Source organism: Heliangelus exortis, chromosome 1 (genome assembly GCF_036169615.1).
Source record: "Heliangelus exortis chromosome 1, bHelExo1.hap1, whole genome shotgun sequence".
Taxonomy (NCBI): domain Eukaryota; kingdom Metazoa; phylum Chordata; class Aves; order Apodiformes; family Trochilidae; genus Heliangelus; species Heliangelus exortis.
The window spans coordinates 121,106,594-121,119,091 of record NC_092422.1 but is presented as its reverse complement, the minus strand read 5'-3'; positions in this window follow the sequence as shown (position 1 = coordinate 121,119,091).

Genomic DNA, 12,498 nt, shown 5'->3' with positions numbered 1-12,498 from the left:
GCTTGAATTTTATATATGAGTATCATGAGCCATTCAGCATATTTGTGTTTCTGAAAAAAAAAAATGTAATAAAGTCTATTTCCAGATGATCAAAGATACCTTTATAATCCATTGTATAAGCTTTTAATTTTCTTAAACTTTGTATTTCTATTTGTCAGCCTACGGAGACAGTAAAATGCTTTATGGAAGGGTTCTAGTTTACTTGTCAAAACCCAGGAACTGTAGTTCATAGTGTAATTCTCTGTAATTCAGTGTTGAAATATCTGATTATCTGAAGATCTATCTATACAAACACTGAAAAACTGAATACAGCCACCTCTACCTCTCTCGTGTCAGCCATATGGCACCACAGGACTCCACATGAGAGGAATTGCAGCTGAGTTCAAGAGCAGAACAAAAGCTTGAAAGAAAGGTCAGCAGTTATTTTGGGAAGCAGACAAGACAGATTTGTTCAAAACATTAATCTGCTTTTTTATTTTACTGTTCTAGATGCTTTAAAAAAAGAGGTTATGCTGTATTCTCACCCTTTTGCTTAAAGAGGGATATGACTTCATTTTGTGTGAGAAACGACTTTCTTCAGCATGCCTGTGGGGACCTCTGGAGCCAAGTGGCAGTAGCTGTTGGTGAATGACAACCCCCAGTTGCTTAACATCAGCTCTTTTGTCCTGACCATAAGCTCCCTTCTTGCCCAACTGTACTAAAATACAAATCCCACAGACATTTCAGGTTATGGCACATAATGAAAGACATGTTCTGGCTGCCTAATGACTCCATCTTAGCTGGAGAACCTGCTCTGCAGGGAACAGGCATGCGAGATCACTACAGTTCCCGTTGGCATGCCAGGAGAACTGAAGGCAGAAATTTAATTAGCATTTAATGTAACCTCAGTATGAATGTTACTCACAATTTTTAACCTATTTTTCTTCACCTGATCTTAGCAGTAACAGCTGCCTGCAAATCTGCAGAATAGTTGATGTTCTCATGGCCTTCTCTACGTTATATCTGTGCCCCTAAGTACTTGATATACAGATAGGTATGCATTTATTTCTGTCTGTATACATTTAAACTGCAATTTTTAGATTCAGTATTGTGTCCCAGGATGTGGTGTTATCTATACTCACATTGTGAGCCTTCTAAGGCACAACATGCAACACCGACATGTTCACGCTGCCAGCAGAAGAGGTCAGAAATACCACAAGTGCCATTAGGTTTCACCATCCATTCGGTCCTTTTAGCAACTTCAGCAGAAAAAAATATGGGCCACATGTCCTGTAGAAATACCACATTTCAGTCAATCTTTCTGCTTAATTTCCTTTCCACTGTGCAGGGAGAGGCCGAGGGAAGTGAGACAGACAAAGCCTACACTCACCCTCCACTCATTCCTAAGCCAATGCTTCAGTTTTGATGTGACATTCACACCAAATACCAAGATTTCTGAGGCACCATTACCACAGTCCACAACAGGCAGTGCACTGTGCTATGAAGGGTGCAAAAAATTGTATATAATGTTTATGATATACATATACTATATGGCATAGAGCAAATATTATAGGACATATGCTATGTAAAATGTAGTATATATTATGATATTGTATTATATCATATCCTATCTAATGATCCTGGTCCTTTGCAATTTATCAGGGGCAAATCACAGCTAACAAACCTGATTGCCTTCCACGACAAAGTAACCTGCTCAGCTGAAGCAGGGCAAGCAGTGGACTTTGTCTACCTGGACTTTTCCAAGGCCTTTGATACAGTACCCTACAGCCTCTTCCTGGAGAAACTGACTCAGCATGGTCTGGACAAGTGCAGTGGACAGGGAACTGTCTGACAGACCATACCCAGAGGGTGACAGCAAATAGTTCATCCTCCAAGTGTCAGTGGGTCACAAGTGGAGTCCCCCAGAGATTGATATTGGGTCCAGTGCTGTTTCACATCTTCATAAGCAACCCAAATGTTGGGATCAAGAGCACCCTGATGAAGTTCACTGATGACACTAAGATGAGCGGAGAGGTTGACACCTCAGAACAGAGAGCCACCATCCAAGGTGACGTACACAGACTGGAGGAATAGGTTATCAGGAACTTTATGAAGTTCAGAATAGAGAAGTGCAAGGTCTTGCATCTGGGAACACAACACGCAGGACTGCTATTCAGACTGGGATCCACTTGGCTAGAGAACAGTCTAGGACCTAGCGGAAAGGGACCTGGGGGTCTTGGTGTACAACAAGCTCAACGTGAGCAAGCTGTGCTGCAGCAGCAAAGAAAGCCAACAGGATGATAGACTGCATCACCAAGGGCATCATCATCAGAGACAAAGAAGTCATCATCCTGCTCTATTTGGCACTTGTCAGACCACACCTAGAGTATTGCATCTATTTTTGATCCCTGTTGTACAAAAAAGGATGTAGACAGGTTAAAGAGGGTCCAGGGAAGATACATAAGAATGATCAGAGGACTGGAGCACCTGCCATACAAAGTGAGGCTGAGAAAACTGGATCTGTTCAGCCTTGAGAAGAGAAGGCTTAGGGGAAACATTACTACAATGTTCCAGTACTTGAAAGGCAGCTACAAAGAAGATGGAGGCTCCCTCTTTACAAAGAGTTACACAGACAAGACAAGAGGCAATGGGCACAAGTTACTCCTGGGGAGTTTCCATTTGAACACAGGAGGAAAATTGTTTTCTATGACGACAGTCAGACATTGGAATACTCTCCTTCCCCCACTTTGGGGAATTTTAAGTCTCAGCTCAATGGGGTACTGAGACATATCATATAAACAATAATATTAGAAGGGTTGGACCACATGATCCTTGAGGTCCCTACCAACTTGACATTCTATGATTCCTTCAAAACTAGAATGCCTGAGAAATCTGAGTTCTTTTAAAATAGACTGGAAGCTTTGGTGTGAATGTTACTCCTCTCAAGAAGAGTTTTCTTTGTATTGAGACACCTCTAGTTCATCAATACTTGTCCAAACATGTTGTGGAAAAATGTAGTTTAATTCCAACTTCACAGCACTATCTTGTAACTAATGGGATCAATTTAGTTGTACACTCTGACCTTGTTGCCAAAAAAATATTGGTATTACTATTGCTTCATTTATCATGCAGTGATCCTGTATTCACCCATCAACCTGGGAGCTAATATTTTTGTCCAAGAAGCAAGCTCCAGAAAGCAAACTCTTCCAAAGTACTCTGTTTAGAGGAAGCTTTCTGAAAATGTCATTTGTTCAGCAAAAAAATCAAACCAAAGTGGTACAAATAGTTCACGTATTAACTTTTCACCTAAACAAGAAGAAAATAATCTGAAAACGTGTATAAAATGTTTAAATGCTAGGGAACAGTAACAGGATACCAACCATTTCAGTGCTGTGTTCTGTCCATGCTTTAGTCATTAAACGGTGCGAAGGCTGCATTATGCCTGCAGATGGAACCTTGGCATTAAAACCTGCTCAGTGGCAAGGGAACACTCTATCAAAAGAGTCTATCTTTTTGCAGCTAATTATTAGCACCCTGGGCATCTATTACAAAATTACGTATATTACAAAATAAGATAGGCAGTTATGTATATTTGTGACCTGGTTTCCTGTCAGACAAGATTTGACCTTGAGCCTAATTTTTTATTTGGCAGTGAACTGAACCATCCTGATCTTGTTTTGTGGTTGGTTCCATCTGTGAAATACTCAGATATTTTACCACCTTTGTGAAGACGTTATCTGCAGGGTGTTTTACAGCCCAGACATATTCAAGACTTTCTTAGCTAAGATACAAACAGAGAAACTCTTAAAACTCAGCCAGGGGAGCCCTGCAGACTAGTGAGCATATTTAGTTTGGGATGCTGATGAGTTTGCTTCCACAGAGCAGTGCAACATGGCAGACAGGTCAAAAAACTTCTCTGGACCCCAAATTGATGTAACATGCCAGCATAAGGCTGCACTTGAGTTAACCAGTCCTGTTCATAGAATCATAGAATTGGCTGGGTTGGAAGGGACCTCAGAGATCATCAAGTCCAACCTTTGACCCACCGCTGCAGTTACCAGCCCATGGCACTAAGTGCCACATCCAGTCTCTTTTTAAATATCTCCAGGGATGGAGAATCCACCACTTCACTGGGCAGCCCATTCCAATGTCTGATCACCCTCTCGGTAAAGAAATTCTTTCTAATATCCAACCTAAACCTCCCCTGGCACAACTTAAGACCATGCCCTCTTGTCTTGTTGAAAGTCGTCTGGGAAAAGAGACCAAACCCCCCCTGGCTACACCCTCCTTTCAGGGAGTTGTAGAGAGTGATGAGGTCTCCTCTGGGCCTCCTCTTCTCCAGGCTGAACAGCCCCAGCTCCCTCAGCCTCTCCTCATAGGATCTGTGCTCGAGTCCCTTCACCAGCCTGGTTGCCCTCCTTTGGACCTGCTCCAGGAGCTCGATATCCTTCCTGAACTGAGGGGCCCAGAACTGGACACAGTACTCGAGGTGTGGCCTCACCAGTGCTGAGTACAGGGCCAGAATCACTTCCTTGGACCTGCTGGCCACGCTGTTCCTGCTACAGGCCAGGATGCCATTGGCCTTCTTGGCCACCTGGGCACACTGCTGGCTCATGTTCAGCTTCCTGTCATGAACTGTTGTAACTCAGCCCCTCCCTAGCACAGCAACTATACCATACGAACATAAGTACACAGCTCAGAGACCCAGATTTGTACCTTTCTTTAGCAGAGTGCTGTGCCCTCTGTACACAGCAGCTCGTGATGGACCCTTGTGAGATGAACACAATATTGTGCACAGAGGCTCTGAGTGGGTGGGTGAAGAGAGTGACAGGTGTGTGAAGGGTTGGTTGAACTGAGGCATCAGACTGCACATAAAGCTTTCATTACATGTCTTAACCCCATTTGGATGTAGACCTAAGTGATGTGGAGTCTTACCTATACAATACTGTCACTTCTTAACAGTTGTGGTTTTCAGATGCTAGTGTTAGTAAATTTTAATTTTCATTAGCTCTAGTGTTAAAATCCTTGGAAGTTTTGCACGCAAGTTGCTAGAAGAAGAAGGTGCTGAGAAGATATCTGGATAAAATTTCTTCTTGAAAGTAATGGCTGAGGTATCTTTCCCCTGGTGGTTTATTCTGACAATTCGAGGATCTCCCTATATATTCCTAATAACTATGGATGAATGGCAGGTTTGAAGAGTATAAGGTGGTGCTCTTTCACCAGGCTGGAGTGTTTCCACATGGATTTTTATGTTTGTTACTCCATAAACGATCAGGATCTCACCTGGTGCTGAAATAGTTCTAACATTTTAATGAACGCTTCCTTAGCATAAAAAGAACAGATGGATCACCCATGGTCCAGAACAATAAGTGTGCTGGCACACTGTTTCTTGCAGATTCTCTCCTCTCAATTTGCATACGACTTCATTACACTTTCTGGCCTGCCCTTTTACAGCTCCACGGTTATCACATTTTTGGTTGCTAGGACAATTCTGTCCCTCAGATGGAGATTTGCATTGCCTCCACACACGTACAACTGAAAGACATAGCCTGGAGGAGGTGATGGAGTGCTTGTTAATCAAGTTTGTGTATGACACCACTCAAAATAGGGATGCTATTCAAAGAGTCCTAGACAGGCTGGTGGAATGGGCTAACAGGATCCTTACAAAATTTGACATGAACAGATACAAAGTCCTACATCCAGTAAAGAAGACTCCCTTGCAATGACACGTTGTCTGGACAGCAGCTCTGCTGAAAAAGAGCTGGAGGTCTTTGTAGGCAGCAGGGTGAACATGAACCAAGAGTCTGCAAATCAGACTGCTCTTTCAATGGTCTTCAAAAACCAAGAGTCTGGCAGCAAAGTAGGCAATACATCCATAAAAAATACAGCATCCTAGGCTGTATTAATAGGAGTCTAGCCAGTAAATTGAGGGAAATTATATCACTGTCATGGTTTAACACTGGCCCGGCAATTAAACCGAGTAACAGATGCTCTCTAATTAATCTCTCTCTCCTTCCCGATAAAGAAAGGAGAGAAAATAAGGGAGAGAGACTTATGGGTTGGAAACTAAACTACACAACTTTAATGAAACAGTAATGATAAATAGGAAAAATTACAAAATATATACAAATATACAGGAAAATTGATACCACATTCCTTCTTCCCCTTTCCCCCAGTTACTCTCACGTCACCACCAAGGCTGCAGGGCAGCCCTGGGAAAGTCCAGGCTGGACTCCTGGAGTCGGCAGCAGTCGGGAACTGGAGGCAGGAACACACAGATAAGGGCTGGCACGGATCAGGACCACAGGCAGACGAATGGATGGGATCCTCCCAGGATGCCGGGTGAAGAAAGAGAAGCAGGAAAGGCAGGAAGGGCAGGCAGCCGGAAGCTGGAAGCTCTTGTGATCCCTCAAATTTATACTGAGTATGATGTGTATGGGATGGAATACTCTGTTTGGTCAATTCTGGCATCTATCTTGTCCATTCCTCCCCAAAGGAGGCTGCAGTTGGGACCTCTTTATCCCTCTTGGAGGGTAAAATGTTCCTCAGAGCTGAGCAGTGTCCTTGGCTCTGCATACCAGTCTCTAGCAGTAACTATAAACATCAAGTGTTATCAGTCCCAGAAGCAGACACTGTCTGAGAAACTTGCTGTTAATTTCAGCACATTCAACTACTTACAAGAGACTTAGCTGAAAGCAAAAGTACAAGAGAGAAAATCACCTTTATCCTGGCCTAAACCAGGACACTCCTCAATGCTTCTTAGACAGCATCCAGGACGCTCTATTCAGTTTTGGGTCACCTAGTACAAAAAAATGTTGATAAATTATGGTGAATTCAATAAAGGGCCATGGAGAAGATCTGGGGACTGCAGCACTTGCCCTGTGGGGTGAAGCTGTGGTATTAGGCTTGCTCAGACTGGAAAAAAAGAATCTGGTGGGGCCTAATCATAGCTTTCCAATACCTACAAGGAGATTATCAAGAAGATGGCAGGCAGATTAAAATTAAAAAGATTAAAAATTAAAAGAGATTAAAAAGAAGATGGAGGCAGACTTTTCATAGGGATGCATGGTGGGAAGATGAGAAAGTGACAACCATACAGCTTAGACAAGGGAGTTCCTAACTGATATAATGGGAAGCTTTTTCATAATTACGTCAGTAAAAGTTTAGATCATGTTATCCAGAGAAGCTGAGTAGTGTCCATAGAGTGTTTTCAAGACCTGACCAGATAAAGCCCTGAGCAACAATATCTGACCTCATAGTTTTCCCTGTTTTGAGCAGCAGATTGGACCTGGTGGCACCAAGAAGTCACTTCCACTATGATCCCACGATCCTTCTGGCTAGCCTGATCACTCAAGATCATTACTTAAGACCCAAGACTGGCAATTCCTATTATTCCCTGTCCTATATTATTCCTCAATAATCTTGCTATAAATAAAGATGACCCATGTTCCTTGTCCATCACTCCTGTTCAGCCATGTCAATCTGCCACTGTCCTGATTTGAGTTTATATATAAAGACATTGACTCAAGTGGGTCTGATGAGCTGCTTTTCTTTATCCTAGCACTAGAAATTAATTTGTCCCTGCATTTTCTCTCTAATCAATTTGGAGTTTTGGAATTTGTGATGCTAATTATTGCAAACAAGTTTTTCGTTATACTAATTTATTGCTTTTGACACAGAAGAACACCCTATAACAACAGCAAGAAAAAGAGAGCTCAAACAGTAGAATTTCAACACACAAGATGCTCCTTCAGAAAGACCCATGATAACAGTTCCTCTATGTGGTTGATTAGCAATAGAGAAAGGTATAAGGCAATATTTTGAAAATTGTTAAACAGCTGATGAAGCAATGAAGGCTGGAAGCTGTCTCTGGGAATTGTTCTAGTGGTAATATTTTCCAGAAAGTTTGTTATTTGAGATTAGAACTAGCAAAGAGGAAAAACATCTTCTCATTACATAATCCTGTAATCATGACCAGTGATGAAAGGTAAATGACAGATAGTATTTGTGTGGAAAACCAAAGTTTTCATTTCGCTCTATGATGAATTCAATGCAGTAATTCATTAGATGATCCTTCTGATACCTGGTATTTCATCAGGTACACCAGACCAGAATGAATGAAACCAAAGCCCCTTGAAAGGCAGTCATCAGACAGAGGATAGGGTGAGTTCTGAGCATCTCTGGTACAGAAAAAGCTCCAGGAGAGTTTATGGAATGCTGTTTTCTGCAAAGAAGAGTTCCAGGAAGACTCAAGCCATGTAATCAAGTAATAACACACATCACACCTTGGTAAACTGTTTGCCTTTGGTGTTTGTTGTAGGTTTTTCACCATTTCCATCTGTTTGGAGAAGTGCCACTGCAGACATCATTCACAGCAGAGTGTGCTTGGTTTACAGTCACTGATTGCAGTGATCATGCATCGACTTGAGTTCTCAAGAGCACATCCAAGGCACTGTCATCTCAAGACCTCTGTCTCAGTATCAGTTTGAGTCCTATGATCACAAGATCTTTCAAAAAGATCCTTCAGTGCACTGCTAACAGGTCTTCTTGTTGAGAGCAAAGTATGGCATTTGGGAGAACCAACAACTTGATGTAGGAGATAATTTGTACCTATGTAGATAAGAAAATAGAGGATGGGAAAATTAGGTGAAGCAAAATATGTGGCTCAGGAATTAAAAAAGACAGAAAATATGCTGGGGCAGGATAATATCTGCTTTCATATTCCATGGACAGAAATGGAAACAGGTGATAAAGGAAAAATATTAAAAAGAAATGTTATATTAAGTATTTACTTCAGAGTGAATGGGGGAAATGTTTGGAGTCATGCTTAGCACAATAAATTATTTCTTGTAATTTGTGTGAAATTAAATAATTTGATTTCAAAACAGACAGGATAAAGCAACATTGACAATATTTGGTAGTTTCTGCAAATTTAAATGTCTGCAAAGATGTTTATTTTCCACTGCTTCTGCTTTAAAAAACATAGAATCATAGTATTCAATCATAGAACCATAGGATGGTTAGGGTTGGACGGGACCTTAAAAATCTTCTAGTTCCAATGCCCCTGCATGGTAAGGAACACCTTCCACTAGACCATGTTGCTCAAAAACCCCATCCAACCTGGCTTTTAATACACCCAGTGATGGAGCCTCCAGAGCTTCTCTGGGCAACCTGTGCCAGTGTCTCACCACCCTCACAGTGGAGATTTTCCTACTAATGTCTTATCTAAATGTCACCCTTTCCAGTTTTAAGCCACTACCCCTTGTCCTTTTGTTCCACACCTTTGTAAAAAGTCAAGAGCTGGACACAGTACTCCAAGTGGGGTCTCATGAGGGGAGTAGAAGGGGAGGATCATGTCCCTCAACTGGCTCATGTTTATCTTCTGATCAACCATCATTCCCAAGTGCTTCTCCTCAGGGCTGTTTTTCATCCATTCTCCAAAAAAAACCCCAACCCCATGACATTTGATTTGTTTGTACACAATTCTCATAGGTCTTTATTTACACTCAAATGCACTTTTAAATTGAGACCTTCCTTTCTGTTTTTAAGATAATACTGGTGCTTTTTATTATCACCAATAGTGGCACTGTCTACATCTGTTACCATACACATAGGTATATATGATTGCATTTGTCCATTTAGATATATTTATTTATACACATACTATTTTCATTTTAACCCCAGAAATATTCCACCTCCTAAGAGGGAACTTTAAGAAAAACAGTCTATGGCTACTACAGGGTATGTTCACCCTTACTGAACACTGAAAAGTTACTTATCTCACGAATTTGCACAGTCCCTGTTGTGAGCCAGCCAAATCACAGCTAATTCACTTCAAATCCCACACTGAAATAAACAGAGCTTGTTTTCAGCAGGTAATCCAGTGCTGTGGCAGATCAGTCTTTCCCAGCACTTGAAATCCCAGGTTTTCCTGAAAAAAAAAAAAAAAAAAAAAAAAAAAAAAAAAAAAAAGAAGTAGGAAAACAGTGTTCCTTGCCCAGCCCCCAGCAGGCACAGCACTCCGTCCCGCCCCGTCCGGGGTCCCCAGAGCGGCGGGCACCGAACGGGACCCTTCGCCTTAAACCTGGAAAGAGGGAGCTCGGTGGGGTCCAAACCAGAGAGGGGCGACGCGTCCTTCAGTGTTAGTTGACCTCTGCTGCCATCCTCTGGAGGGAGGGAGGATGGAGCTGCAGACAGCTCCGGCTGAGAGGGCTTCCCCTGGGTGGTTTTGTGCATTTGGCCTTGGAGCCAGCAGCCTGGAAGTGGGAAAAGGATTTTAAAGAAAGGGAAAAGACTTAATGCAAGAATCTCGTATTATTGCGCTCTCATAGTGCTTTCTAGAGAAGTTAAAATGTAAACAAGAGGCTTCAGGAATATCTTTACTTGTATAGTCAGCTCCTGGGCAGCTGACAAAGAATGGGGACGAGAGGAGGTGGTGGGCTCCCTATCCTTATTTTTAACTCATCTGTCCTTGCATTATTTGATGAAAACTCTGATGTACTTGTCCAGAATTTCTGCAGTACCCTCTGTTTCCCTGTCATTACGATAAACAAGAAGATAAGGATTGATGTTAAGCAAGGAGGACCTGGTCTGGACTCGCTCTGGATAAAATTTTGCCCTGATGGTGAATGAATATGACAGGAATATAATGGATTGGTGATGGAAACACCTCCCAGTCAACAGCAGCAGCTGGAAAGGGAGACATATCAGGTTAAAATGTAACCCTCCACCCTTTATAAATAGGACAGGGTAACTGGTGACGAGTGACATGGAGAAGGATGAGGTACTCAATTTTTTTGCCTCAGTCCTCTCTTCTCACATCTCTCAGGCTCATGAAACTCAAGACGGAGACTGGGGAAAGGAAGTATCTCCCATTGTAGGAGAACAGGAGCATAAAGATCAGCTGAGGAACCTGAACATACACAAGCCCGTGGAACTCAGTGGTGTCCATCCCAGAGTCCTGAGGGAACTGGCAGATGGTGTTGTCAAGCCACTCTCCATGATATTTGAAACATTATGGTAGCTGGGTGAAGTACCCAGTGAATGATTTCTGTTTTCAAAAGGGTAAAAAGCAGGGAAGCAACATTCAGTCAGCCTCAACTCCATGTCTGGTAAGATCATGAAGCAAATCCTCCTGGAAGATATATCAAAACATATGAAAGACAGAGGCATGATTAGAAAGTGTTCCTTTCACTGAAGGCACATTGTGCCTGACTAATCAAGTGGCCTTCTACAATGGAGTGACCATGTTATTGGAAAAATGAAAAGCTATGGATGTCATCTACCTCACCTTCCATATGGCTTTTGGCACAACATTCTTGCCACTAAAATGGAGACTTATAGGTTCCAAGGACAGAATGTTAGATGGATAGGGAACTGCCTGGAAAACCACTTCCAAAGAATAATATCAATGGACCATTGCCCAGGTGGAAACAATTAGTGATTTGTGTTCCTCAAGGGTCCATACTGAGACCAATAATAATTAATATTTTCATCATTTACATAGACAATAGGATTGGGTACATCCTCAGCAAGTCTGCAGATGACACTGAGCGGAGTAGTGTAGCTGATACACTTGAGGCAAAGAATGCACTCAGAGGGACCTCGACAGGCTCGAGGAGTGGGCCAATGTGAACCCCATGAAGTTCAACAAGGCCAAGTGCAAGGTCCTGCAACTGGCCAGGAAAATTAAAAACTGGGGAATGAATGGACGGAGAGGAGCCCTGTGGAAAAGGGCTTGGGGGTACTGGTAGATGAAAAATTGACATGAGCTGCAGGAGCGGCAAAGAAAATGCGTGCAACCAATATCGTTGATAAACGAACTTCTGGTTTATTGTGCAGCAACTTTTGCTTATATAGTGCTTCTGTGACCACACCCCTGCCACCAACATAACTTTTTATTGGACACCCGGTGTGTTTACCTGTAGCACAGCGAATCCCTGGTGCAGGTAGCACCGGAGTATGGGCCGATCTAATTGGCCTCCCAAACATGGGGTTGGGCATAGCAAAGGGGTCGCACCCAACATTCTCCAACGTTCTCCAAACCTCTCTAACGTTCCACAACAATGAGCTGGCAATGTGTGCTTGAAGCCCAGAAAGCTGACAGTATCCTGGGCTGCATCAAAAGAGGTGTGACCAGCAGGGCAAGGGAGGTGATTTCCCCCCCCTCTACTCTGATCTACTCTGATCTGGTGTAGCCCTTCGCACAAGGAAGTCATGGATGGAGTGAGTTCAGAAGAAAGCCACAAAAATGGTCAGACAGATGGAACACCTGTCCTTTGAAGAAATGCTGAGAGACTTGGGGTTATTCAGCTTGGAGAAGGCTGGAGACATCTTATTTGGGCTTTCTGATATATAAAGAGAGTTTACAAGAAAGACACAGAGATATTCTTACCAGGGCCAGCAGTGACAGGACAAGGGGCAGTGGCTTTGATGGGGTATCACTTTTTATGATGGGGATGGTGAGACACTGGAGCAGGTTTCCCGGAGTTGTTGGGTTGGTTGGGGCTTTGAACAACC